Consider the following 13,226-nt stretch of genomic DNA (forward strand, 5'->3'; position numbering starts at 1 on the left):
GTAGCTGCCATGTTCCCTCATGTGTACCTCCCTGCAGACATGGCTGATATACTACTCCACATTCATCATGTATTAGTGTAGTCTCAGCTCTTACATCTTATTTGGGAGTAATATTACCTCAGAGATTCATGTAGCTGCCATGTTCCCTCATGTGTACCTCCCTGCAGACATGGCTGATGTACTACTCCACATTCATCATGTATTAGTGTAGTCTCAGCTCTTACATCTTATTTGGGAGTAATATTACCTCAGAGATTCATGTAGCTGCCATGTTCCCTCATGTGTACCTCCCTGCAGACATGGCTGATGTACTACTCCACATTCATCATGTATTAGTGTAGTCTCAGCTCTTACATCTTATTTGGGAGTAATATTACCTCAGAGATTCATGTAGCTGCCATGTTCCCTCATGGGTCTGTTACAAGTTGCCTCACACACTGCAGAGACAGCTCCTGTGTGACCTCCTTACAGACATGGCTGTTGTGTCTTATTTCTGCTGTATTGTGCAGAGTCTTCATGAGTTTTGTGTATCTGTGTGATGGGTCAGAGCATTGGCACATACAGTGTCTGCTATTGGTAGCGTGGAGCTGGGCAGTTACAGGGACTAGTCACTGGTGAGAGGGAGCAGTAAAGGGATGGTATATATATATATCTTATATATATATGAGGGTAAGAGGCTGCACTTCATGTCTGTGCTTTACATGCTGCTGTCTGCTGATTCCCCCCTTCCCATTTATGGAGTCTGGTGACCTGCATGTGACCTCATCTCTGCTGCAGTACAGTCTGATGATGCTGGGTGATAACCAGGTTACTCTCACTATCTATATGTGATATATGAGAAAAGGCTCCATCTCTGCGCAGCATGCTTATCATGTATACAGACTTTGAGTACATGTTAGATCCTGGGTCTCCAGGTTATTTTCCTTGCTGCACATATAATCTGTACATGACTTCCAAATCCGTGCTTTATTTCTGGAGATAAGGCAGCCTTTAGTCCTATTATGTTGCATGCTGTCCTCCTTGATCTATCCACCAATTTTTTCTGTATATACTTATGGCTGCAGGCAGCTTATCACAAGCCTGAGTGGATTACCTGGAACCTTACTATATATATTTTATCAGGTGTCAATAATTATTCAGGGAGTAATTCAGCACATGGCGGGCAGTGAGTGGGCACTAATAACTCAGCACATGGCGGTATGGTGAGTTGGGCACTAATAACTCAGCACATGGCGGGCAGTGAGTGGGCACTAATAACTCAGCACATGGCGGGCAGTGAGTTGGGCACTAATAACTCAGCACATGGCGGTATGGTGAGTTGGGCACTAATAACTCAGCACATGGCGGGCAGTGAGTGGGCACTAATAACTCAGCACATGGCGGGCAGTGAGTGGGCACTAATAACTCAGCACATGGCGGGCAGTGAGTGGGCACTAATAACTCAGCACATGGCAGGCAGTGAGTGGGCACTAATAACTCAGCACATGGCGGGCAGTGAGTGGGCACTAATAACTCAGCACATGGCGGGCAGTGAGTGGGCACTAATAACTCAGCACATGGCGGTATGGTGAGTGGGCACTAATAACTCAGCACATGGCGGGCAGTGAGTGGGCACTAATAACTCAGCACATGGCGGGCAGTGAGTGGGCACTAATAACTCAGCACATGGCGGGCAGTGAGTGGGCACTAATAACTCAGCACATGGCGGTATGGTGAGTGGGCACTAATAACTCAGCACATGGCGGGCAGTGAGTGGGCACTAATAACTCAGCACATGGCGGGCAGTGAGTGGGCACTAATAACTCAGCACATGGCGGGCAGTGAGTGGGCACTAATAACTCAGCACATGGCGGGCAGTGAGTGGGCACTAATAACTCAGCACATGGCAGGCAGTGAGTGGGCACTAATAACTCAGCACATGGCAGGCAGTGAGTGGGCACTAATAACTCAGCACATGGCGGGCAGTGAGTGGGCACTAATAACTCAGCACATGGCGGGCAGTGAGTGGGCACTAATAACTCAGCACATGGCGGTATGGTGAGTGGGCACTAATAACTCAGCACATGGCGGGCAGTGAGTGGGCACTAATAACTCAGCACATGGCGGGCAGTGAGTGGGCACTAATAGCTCAGCACATGGCGGGCAGTGAGTGGGCACTCCTAGTGTGATGCTGCACTTTGCTCTGGAGAACACATCATGTGCCCAGTTTTCAGCCCTGTCTCTTGTCTATTGTATGTAGGTAGTGTGACTGACACAGACCTTGCAGTTTTCTGCACATACACTTATGGCTGCAGGCAGCTTATACTAGATCTACATATTATATTTTCTTACGATGTATGTGCAGCTGGTGATTAGAGAGCCTGTCTGTAACTGCTGCAGAGGAGCAGGCGGCTTCTTTATTGTTACAGCATATAACAGCATTGCCCATCATCGAATGCATCTGACCTTATGATGGGACATTTTCCAGGATCAACCTGTAATATACCTTGGTTGTAAACTTACATGGTGTTTTCATCTTCACTTATCCCACATCTTGTGCAGTTAGGGGGGGGGGGGGAGGGGTCCTTGAAGTTGGTTATAAATTGGCCTGGGGGATCCATTGGGATATGGATTCCTCTTTTTGGAATTTAATTTGGTTCTTGATCTGGTGAATGGTAGAGGGGATTTTCAGCAAGGGTTTGTTGAATCCTCAGGAAGTTCAAGTGAACATTGGAACCCTGTGGTTATGGTGCTCCCGAGCTAGTGGGGTAACGGCTGGAAGTAATTGTTGGTACATTTTATGTTCACTTTTTGTTTGGTAATCACCAGATCTTATGAGCTTCAAGGACTCCTCCCAGCATGTTATTGTTTTTTATGCTTTGATGTTTTTATTGTATGCTGTTTTTAATTCTTATATTGTCCCCTTCATATATTTGCAGGAATGGTGTATATCTACTGAGTGCTAAATTTTATATTACCTAAGATGGTGGATAGCACAGACTAAGTGGATTACCTGGAGCCGGGCAGTTGGGGGGTTCCTTGAAGTTCGTTACAAATTGGTCTGGGGGATCCATTGGGATATGGATTCTTCCTTTTGGTATTAAATATGGTTCTGATCTGGTGAAATGTGGAGGGGAGTTTCGACAAAGGTTTGTCGGATCCTCAGGAAGTTCAAGTGAACATTGGAACCCTGTGGTTATGGTGCTCCCGAGCTAGTGGGGTAACGGCTGGGAGTAATTGTTGGTACATTTTATGTTCACTTTATGCTTGGTAATCTCCAGATCTTATGAGCTTCAAGGACTCCTCCCAGCTAGCTAAGGTTATTTATGCTTTGTTGGGTTATTGTATGTTTGTATTAATAAAGGTGTGTATTTAAAAAAAAAAAAAAAAAGCACTTATTTGTTTCTTTTTTAGTGGGTCCATGAAGCTAATTATAATTTGGTCAGTAGGGGTAACCATCTCAGGTATGGACCCTCTGTTTAGGGGGGGTGTTCATCATAGTATCACCCCTTGTGTGGAGGAGTAAACATCTCGGGTGTGGCCCCTGGATGGAGGGGTGTACATCTTAGTATGACCCCGTGGAATGGAGATGTAACCATCTTTGGTATGGCCCCCTGGTGTGGAGGAGTGGCCATCACGGTATGGCCCCCTGGTCTCCAGAAGCATTTATATCTTACAAGACCCTGTTAGGGTAAAGTCCCTGTGGTCATGGCAATCATATTCTACATGCATACAAATTGGGTTATATGCCTGGGGTGTTGAACGAGGTCCTGAATAGTACCTGGACAGGTCATATGCCTGGGGTGTTGGACGAGGTCCTGAATAACACCTGGACAGGTCATATGCCTGGGGTGTTGGACTACGTTCTGAATAGCACCTGGACAGGTTATATGCCTGGGGTATTGGACTGACATCCTGAATAGCACCTGGACAGGTCATATGCCTGGGATGTTGGACTGATGTCCTGAATAGCACCTGGACAGGTTATATGCCTGTGGTGTTGGACTGACGTCCTGAATAGCACCTGGACAGGTCATATGCCTGGGGTGTTGGACGAGGTCCTGAATAGTACCTGTGACTTGAGAATGCTGAGGCACAGAATTTGACTGTTTATATTGACCAACTCCTATTTCTTTCAAGGTTGTTGTCTGGACAATGCAGTAATCTGGGGCATTAAACTGAAGAGCAATGTACCTAATATGGGTGCCCTGGAGTCAGTGGGAGTGACTAAGAGAAAAGTAATAAAGTGCATCCCGATGCCCTTGAGCCAGTGGGAGCGGCTAGGGGTGAAGACATCAAGTGCATTAACACGAAGGGCAATGTGCCTATTCCCAATGCCTTTGTCCCAGTTGGAGAAGGTTAATGGTATATGTTATCAAGTGCCTGTAAAGCAATTAACAATGACGTGGCAAGGTTATTAATAATGTCTTTGTAGACTTTTCTGCAATAGGCTTATTTCATTTACCATGTCCAAATATTGCAGAAATTATTTAAATTATTCAATGATCGGTTATAATGTCGATATTATATTGTGTATGGCTTTTAATTACTCCTTGTTTATAGTATCTTTCTCTTTATATACACTCATCACTTTTTGGGTAGTAATAGTAAGTGGGTTTAAGAATTGGTTACTGCACAGCCCAGCTACTGTATGTAATGGTGGTTTCTTGAACTGAAATCTGTGAATTAGTGAGTTATTAGAGCTGGCTACAATACATGCAGTATAATAGTTTTTGAGGCATCACAGATGTCATTATACAGGTAGTCAGACTGTGGCTACCCCCTTTGTTATGGTTTAGTTTCTGCATTCCCTATTATAGGATCCACATTGCAGGAATGTTAGCGGCTGGTATTTTGCTGTAGTTACCATATTATCGATCATAATTTGGTAGTGTTGCATTGTTAAAATTAATCTGTTGCAGTCCTGGAAGTTTGTTCCTTATATGCACAGTCTTTCCATAGCATGCAGATCTGGTTGATGACTTTATTAGGCATGGGTGATGGGGGTCGAGTCCATTCAAGGTGTCAAATGGCCTCGCTGGTGGCGGTTTAGGAGTCAGGTGGAAGTTGCAGACAAGTTAAGGTGGACTCATTTTAACTAATAGAGGATGTAAAACCTCATGGTGGTGAGCAGGCTCGGCTTTGGTGGCCAGCCTCAAGGACGTTGTAATGGTAACATCAATCAGGGGCGGGCACAGTGGTTAAGCACAGGAGTGAGGATAATAGGGTCATTGGTGCCCTGAAAGTTTACTGGCTCTGCTTGAATGGCAAGCCAGTGCGTGCCGCCCCTTTATGGCTGTCTGTCCTGGTGCTGTATGTCAGACAGCTGGGGATATTGCAGTACTTGTGAATCCCAATGTACTAGCACTCCACCTGACTCCTACTGTGATTATTTAATCCTGTGATTTGAATAAAAGCTGTGGCCATTTTGACAACCAAAATAATGTGTTTTGTGTATTTATTTTAGTACCTAGGTTTACAGTAGTTATGGTGGTTTTAAGAAGGAGTGGGGTCCATCCCATATCCAAAAGTCAAGAAACCACCGGAGACTAGACGGAGGTGGACATGACTTGGGGATGGGTGGACTGAGAACTCCTGCAGCCTTTGTTTGTATTGCAGTGTAGATTTTAAACAAGAGTGATGTTGCTTTAAGAGGAAGGAGTTTAGATGTTTGTGCCTGGTGTCAGTGGCGTAGGAAGGGGGGTGCGGGGGGGGGGCAGTCCGCCCCGGGCGGCACAATGCTGGGGGCGGCCGGCGCTGCAGGAGAAGAAGATAAAAAAAAAAAAAAAAAAAAAGACGCCCCTTTAAATCTTCGGGCGGCGCCGTCCGCCGCCACGACCAGGGCCAGCTCCCCCCACCCCCGGGTCCCGCCCCCGCCCCCGCCCCCCGCTCTAATACTCACCTCTCCTGGTTCCTGCGGCTTCAGCGTCCTCTGACTCTGCGACGTCTCAGAGCAGAGGGCGCGATGACGTCACTACTGTGCGCGCCACTCTGCCTCTCTGTCCTGAGCGTCGCAGAGCCGGAGAGACGCTGACTGCACCGGACCAGCGCTAGGAACGGGAGAGGTGAGGATTTTACTTTTTTTTTTTTTTTCTTTATGTCTGACTGTCTGGGGCTGGGGCAATGCTGGAGACCATGGGGCAGATTGCTGGACACACTGGGGCAGTACTGGAGACCATGGGGCAGAATGCTGGACACACTGGGGCAATACAGGAGACCATGGGGCAGATTGCTGGACACACTGGGGCAATACAGGAGACTATGGGGCAGATTGCTGGACACACTGGGGCAATACAGGAGACTATGGGGCAGATTGCTGGACACACTGGGGCAATACAGGAGACCATGGGGCAGATTGCTGGACACACTGGGGCAATACAGGAGACCATGGGGCAGATTGCTGGACACACTGGGGCAATACAGGAGACTATGGGGCAGATTGCTGGACACACTGGGGCAATACTGGAGACCATGGGGCAGAATGCTGGACACACTGGGGCAATACTGGAGACCATGGGGCAGAATGCTGGACACACTGGGGCAATACTGGAGACCATGGGGCAGAATGCTGGACACACTGGGGCAATACTGGAGACCATGGGGCAGAATGCTGGACACACTGGGGCAGTACAGGAGACTATGGGGCAGAATGCTGGACACACTGAATACTGGAGACCATGGGGCAGATCTCAGGACACATTGAGGCAATGCTGGAGACCCTGGGGCAGACTTCTGGACATACTGGGGCAATACTGGAGACCATGGGGCAGATTGCTGGACACACCGGGGCAATACTGGAGACCATGGGGCAGAATGCTGGACACACTGGGGCAATACAGGAGACCATGGGGCAGAATGCTGGACACACTGGGGCAATACTGGAGACCATGGGGCAGATTGCTGGACACACTGGGGCAGTACTGGAGACCATGGGGCAGAATGCTGGACACACTGGGGCAATACAGGAGACCATGGGGCAGATTGCTGGACACACTGGGGCAATACAGGAGACTATGGGGCAGATTGCTGGACACACTGGGGCAATACAGGAGACTATGGGGCAGATTGCTGGACACACTGGGGCAATACAGGAGACCATGGGGCAGATTGCTGGACACACTGGGGCAATACAGGAGACCATGGGGCAGATTGCTGGACACACTGGGGCAATACAGGAGACTATGGGGCAGATTGCTGGACACACTGGGGCAATACTGGAGACCATGGGGCAGAATGCTGGACACACTGGGGCAATACTGGAGACCATGGGGCAGAATGCTGGACACACTGGGGCAATACTGGAGACCATGGGGCAGAATGCTGGACACACTGGGGCAATACTGGAGACCATGGGGCAGAATGCTGGACACACTGGGGCAGTACAGGAGACTATGGGGCAGAATGCTGGACACACTGAATACTGGAGACCATGGGGCAGATCTCAGGACACATTGAGGCAATGCTGGAGACCCTGGGGCAGACTTCTGGACATACTGGGGCAATACTGGAGACCATGGGGCAGATTGCTGGACACACCGGGGCAATACTGGAGACCATGGGGCAGAATGCTGGACACACTGGGGCAATACAGGAGACCATGGGGCAGAATGCTGGACACACTGGGGCAATACTGGAGACCATGGGGCAGAATGCTGGACACACTGGGGCAGTACAGGAGACTATGGGGCAGAATGCTGGACACACTGAATACTGGAGACCATGGGGCAGATTTCAGGACACATTGAGGCAATGCTGGAGACCCTGGGGCAGACTTCTGGACATACTGGGGCAATACTGGAGACCATGGGGCAGATTGCTGGACACACCGGGGCAATACTGGAGACCATGGGGCAGAATGCTGGACACACTGGGGCAATACAGGAGACCATGGGGCAGATTGCTGGACACACTGGGGCAATACTGGAGACCCTGGGGCAGATTGCTGGACACACTGGGGCAATACTGGAGACCCTGGGGCAGATTTCTGGACACATTGAGGCAATGCTGGAGACCCTGGGCAGACTTCTGGACACACTGGGGCAATGCTGGACACTGGGGCAGATTGCTGGACACACTGGGGGTAATATACTGGACACACTGGGGCAATGCTGGACACTGGGGGTAATATGCTGGACACACTGGGGCAGACTGCTGGACACACTGGGGAAAGGCTGGACACTGGGGCAGATTGCTGGACACACTGAGGGCAGATTGCTGGACACACTGGGGGTAATATGCTGGACATACTGGGGCAGATTGCTGGACACACTGGGAGTAATATGCTGGACACACTGGGGCAGATTGCTGGACAACATGGGGGTAATATGCTGGACACACTGGGGCAGATTGCTGGACAACATGGGGGTAATATGCTGGACACACTGGGGGCAGGACTTGAGGCATGGGCAGAATGTATATACGGGGCATGATTGGAGACACGGGGCAGGATTGGATCATGGGGCAGGACGGATACGATGGAGGCTGGTGGGGCAGGATGGGGAGATCATATGGGGTAGAATGGATACTCATGAGGGCAGGATACGACAACATATGGCTGGAGCCAGGAATGAGATAAACGGGGCCAGGGTGGGGAATATTATTACCATAGGGGATAATTAAGGGATATTGTTACTGCAGTGATGTATTTATTTTATTTTTTGAGTATACTGTTTTAAATGGGGGGGCGGTCCTGTTACTGTGCAGAGTGACACTATATCACCTTTTTTTCTTCATGTGGTGTAATGTAGAAGTTGTGAAAAATTAAGTAATGTGTTCTGCAAGCGGAGCTCGAGATAACTGTGTTATTTCCTGCAGAAACGAGTCCTGGCTGGAAGGAATGATGGCGGTCTGTGCTGGATAAAAGATGAAGGACTTCACCTAGAGACGTCACTGGTGAGTCAGTGTTACCTATACACTGACACTATACACTGTATACTATATAGAGGTCCTGTGTATAATGTCACCAGTGATCTCTGTATTACCTCTACACAGACACTGCATACTAAGTACAGATCTCCTGTGAATACTGGCACTTATGGTGATAGTATTGTGGGTTTTTTTTTATTACTGATCAGTATTGTAGTATTCAGTCACTATGTGGTGGTAATATGTGGTCTGGAAATGGTGCGGTGGTATTTGTCCCTTGTATGTAGTATTATTCGGTCACTATGTGGCCTGGTCATGGTGTGGTGGTATTAAGTCACAGGTGTGGCATGTGGGGGTGACACCATTAGGCCCAGTTTAAGTTCTACAAAACAGGAAAACCATTTTTGGTAACCTTTGTGTGTATTGAGCTGAAGGGGGGGGGGGGATGGGGGGGGGAGGGCGCCAAACTCGGGAACAGCCCCGGGCGGCAAAAGCTCTAGCTACGCCTCTGCCTGGTGTATTACTGTGAGGAGGGTGGGGCTTATATAGGGGAGGCAACTCTGGCTCTCCCTCTTTCTCTCACACGATGGACAGGAGGAAACATTACCCGCCCTCCCGCCCTGTTTATAATCTCTGTCCTTAAACTTTTTAATTATTGCTTGTATAATGATAAATGCTTTCTTGTATTTTTGAATTTGTCATTGTATATCTTGTACCAGGTTCAATTGTATATTGGCTATAAAGAGTTATTATTTGTGGCAACCTTCTAAGCCCAAGGGAAGGGCAATCCTTCAGCCATGGTTCCCTGAAGGTTTCCTCCACAGGGGGTTTTTCCTCTCCTGAGCGCTGTAGGATGACTCTTTGTGAGTCGGGGGTTTGCCAAGTTTAGTCCCATTAATGCTTTTGCAGGGACTCCTAATTTTTAAGTTTGCAAAAATGATTTAATTATAAAAAAAAAAAAAGGTGTCAAATGAGACTTGGAATTTATAACCTGTCACGGCTTTGCGGTTTAGGAGTCAGGTGGAAGTTGCAGACAAGTTAAGGTGGACTCATTTTAACTAATAGAGGATGTAAAACCTCATGGTGGTGAGCAGGCTCGGCTTTGGTGGCCAGCCTCAAGGACGTTGTAATGGTAACATCAATCAGGGGCGGGCACAGTGGTTAAGCACAGGAGTGAGGATAATAGGGTCATTGGTGCCCTGAAAGTTTACTGGCTCTGCTTGAATGGCAAGCCAGTGCGTGCCGCCCCTTTATGGCTGTCTGTCCTGGTGCTGTATGTCAGACAGCTGGGGATATTGCAGTACTTGTGAATCCCAATGTACTAGCACTCCACCTGACTCCTACTGTGATTATTTAATCCTGTGATTTGAATAAAAGCTGTGGCCATTTTGACAACCAAAATAATGTGTTTTGTGTATTTATTTTAGTACCTAGGTTTACAGTAGTTATGGTGGTTTTAAGAAGGAGTGGGGTCCATCCCATATCCAAAAGTCATGTGATACATCCATGTGCCTCCCGTGTGCCGTGTTCAGGACCACACGGACAGCCGACAGGAAGCAGCACTACAGTAAGCACTGCTCCCCTGCGTGTGGTGATGAAGTCGGGTGTCATCCGTTCTCCCCTGCATGGCCAGCGAGCCGGGGAGAATGAATGAAAGAAAAAAACGAAGTGGAGTCCCCCCCTATATTTTACAACCAACCCGGCAATGCTCACAGGTGCAGACTGCTATTCTCAGGCTGGTAATGGGCCAAGGATATGGCCCCCCCCCCCCCCCAGCCTAAAAAAGCAGCCCGCAGCTGCCCAGAAAAGGCACATCTATTGGATGCGCCAATTCTGGAGCTTTGCCCAATTCTTCCCACTTGCCTTGTAGAGGTGGCAAGTGGGGTAGTAAGGGGTTAATTCCACCTTCCTATTGTAACGTGACATTAAGCCGGCTTAGTGATGGAGAGGTCTCAATCAGACACCTATCCATTACTAATCCTATAGTTGGTAAAGGGTTAATCAAACACACCACACATTAATAAAAAAGTCTTTTAACCCCTTCATGACCTTGGGATTTTTCGTTTTTCCGTGTTCATTTTTCACTCCCCTCCTTCCCAGAGCCATAACTTTTTTATTTTTCAGTCAATTTGGCCATGTGAGGGCTTATTTTTTGCGGGACGAGTTGTACTTTTGAACGACATCATTGGTTTTAGCATGTCGTGTACTAGAAAACGGGAAAAAAATTCCAAGTGCGGTGAAATTGCAAACAAAAGTGCAATCCCACACTTGTTTTTTGTTTGGCTTTTTTGCTAGGTTCACTAAATGCTAAAACTGACTTGCCATTATGATTCTCCAGGTCATTTCGAGTTCATAGACACCAAACATGACTAGGTTATTTTTTACCTAAGTGGTGAAAAAAAATTCCAAACTTTGCTAAAAAAAAAAAAAAATAAATAAATTGCGCCATTTTCCGATACCCGTAGCGTCTCCATTTTTCGTGATCTGGGGTCGGTTGAGGCCTTATTTTTTGCGTGCCAAGATGACGTTTTTAATGATAGCATTTCGGTGCAGATACGTTCTTTTGATCGCCCGTTATTGCATTTTAATGCAATGTCGCGGCACCAAAAAAACGTAATTCTGGCGTTTTGAATTTTTTTCCCGCTACGCTGTTTAGCGATCAGGTTAATGCTTTTTTTTAGTTGATAGATCGGGCGATTCTGAGCACGGCGATACCAAATATGTGTAGATTTTATTTTTTTTTTATTGATTTATTTTGATTGGGGCGAAAGGGGGGTGATTTAAACTTTTATATTTTTTTATTTTTTTAACATTTTTTTCAACTTTTTTTTTTTACTTTTGCCATGCTTCAATAGCCTCCATGGGAGGCTAGAAGCAGGCACAACCCGATCGCCTCTGCTATATAGCAGCGATCTGCTGATCGCTGCTATGCAGCAGAAATGGAGGTGTGCTGTGAGCGCCGACCACAGGGTGGCGCTCACAGCCACCGGCAATCAGTAACCATAGAGGTCTCAAGGTCCTCTATGGTTACAATGGAGACACATCGCCGACCCCCGATCATGTGACGGGGGTCAGCGATGACGTCGTTTCCGGCCGCCCGGCCGGAAGCGGTAGTTAAATGCCGCTGTCTGCGATTGACAGCGGCATTTAACTAGTTAATAGGTGCGGGCAGATCGCGATTCTGCCCGCGCCTATTACGGGCACATGTCAGCTGTTCAAAACAGCTGACATGTCCCGGCTTTGATGCGGGCTCACCGCGGAGCCCTGCATCAAAGCAGGGGATCTGACCTCGGACGTACTATCCCGTCTGAGGTCAGATAGGGGTTAATGAAATAAAGCAATATACACATTTTTTCTATCTTTATTAGGCTGCTATTCCAAGCGAAGCCCTCGATCTCCTGGAAAAAATGTCAAGATAATAAACCAACAATATACCAATACCTGTCCGGCGTACAGTCAGTCCCACGCAGTAATCCATATCTGGGGGCATTTACAGTTTACAACCGGGAGCGCTGCTAATGTGTCCACCCCGGGCTGTAAACTACTGGTGAATTATTGAAACGCTGGGAGCGGAGCTTCAGTGACTAGCGGTGACGTTACCGGAGCTGCGCTCCCTGGCGGCCTGAACTAAAATGAACTCTTCAGCGTGGGAAAATGCCAGCTGATTTTCCCACGCTGAAGAGTTCATCTGCATTCATGTCGCCAGGGAGCGCAGCTTCGGTAACGTCACCGCTAGTCACTGAAACTTCGCTCCCAGCATTTCATTCTTTCACCAATAGTTTACAGGCGAGGGCAGTCACATTAGCAGCGCTCCCGGTTGTAAACTGTAAATGCCCCCAGATATGGATTACTGTGTGGGACTGACTGTACACCGGACAGGTATTGGTATATTGTTGGTTTATTATTTTGACATTTTTTCCAGGAGATCGAAGGCTTCACTTGGAATGGCAGACTAATAAAGATGGAAAAAATGTGTGTATTGTTTATTTCATTAAAAGACTTTTTTCTTATTGTGTGATGTGTTTGATTAACCCTTTACCAACTATAGGATTAGTAATGGATAGGCGTCTGATTGACACCTCTCCATCACTAAGCCGGCTTAATGTCAACTTACAATAGGAAGGTGACATTAACCCCTTATTACCCCACTTGCCACCTCTACAAGGCAAGTGGGAAGAATCGGGTAAAGCTTCAGAATTGGCGCATCTAATAGATGCGCCTTTTCTGGGCAGCTGCGGGCTGCTTTTTTAGGCTGGGGGGAGCCATATCCTTGACCCTTTACCAGCCTGAGAATAGCAGTCTGCACCTGTCAGTTTTGCCGGGTTGGTTGTAAAATATAGGGGGGGACCCCACGTCGTTTTTTTCTTTCATTCATTGTGCCC

Source organism: Ranitomeya imitator, chromosome 2, assembly GCF_032444005.1.
Source record: "Ranitomeya imitator isolate aRanImi1 chromosome 2, aRanImi1.pri, whole genome shotgun sequence".
Taxonomy (NCBI): domain Eukaryota; kingdom Metazoa; phylum Chordata; class Amphibia; order Anura; family Dendrobatidae; genus Ranitomeya; species Ranitomeya imitator.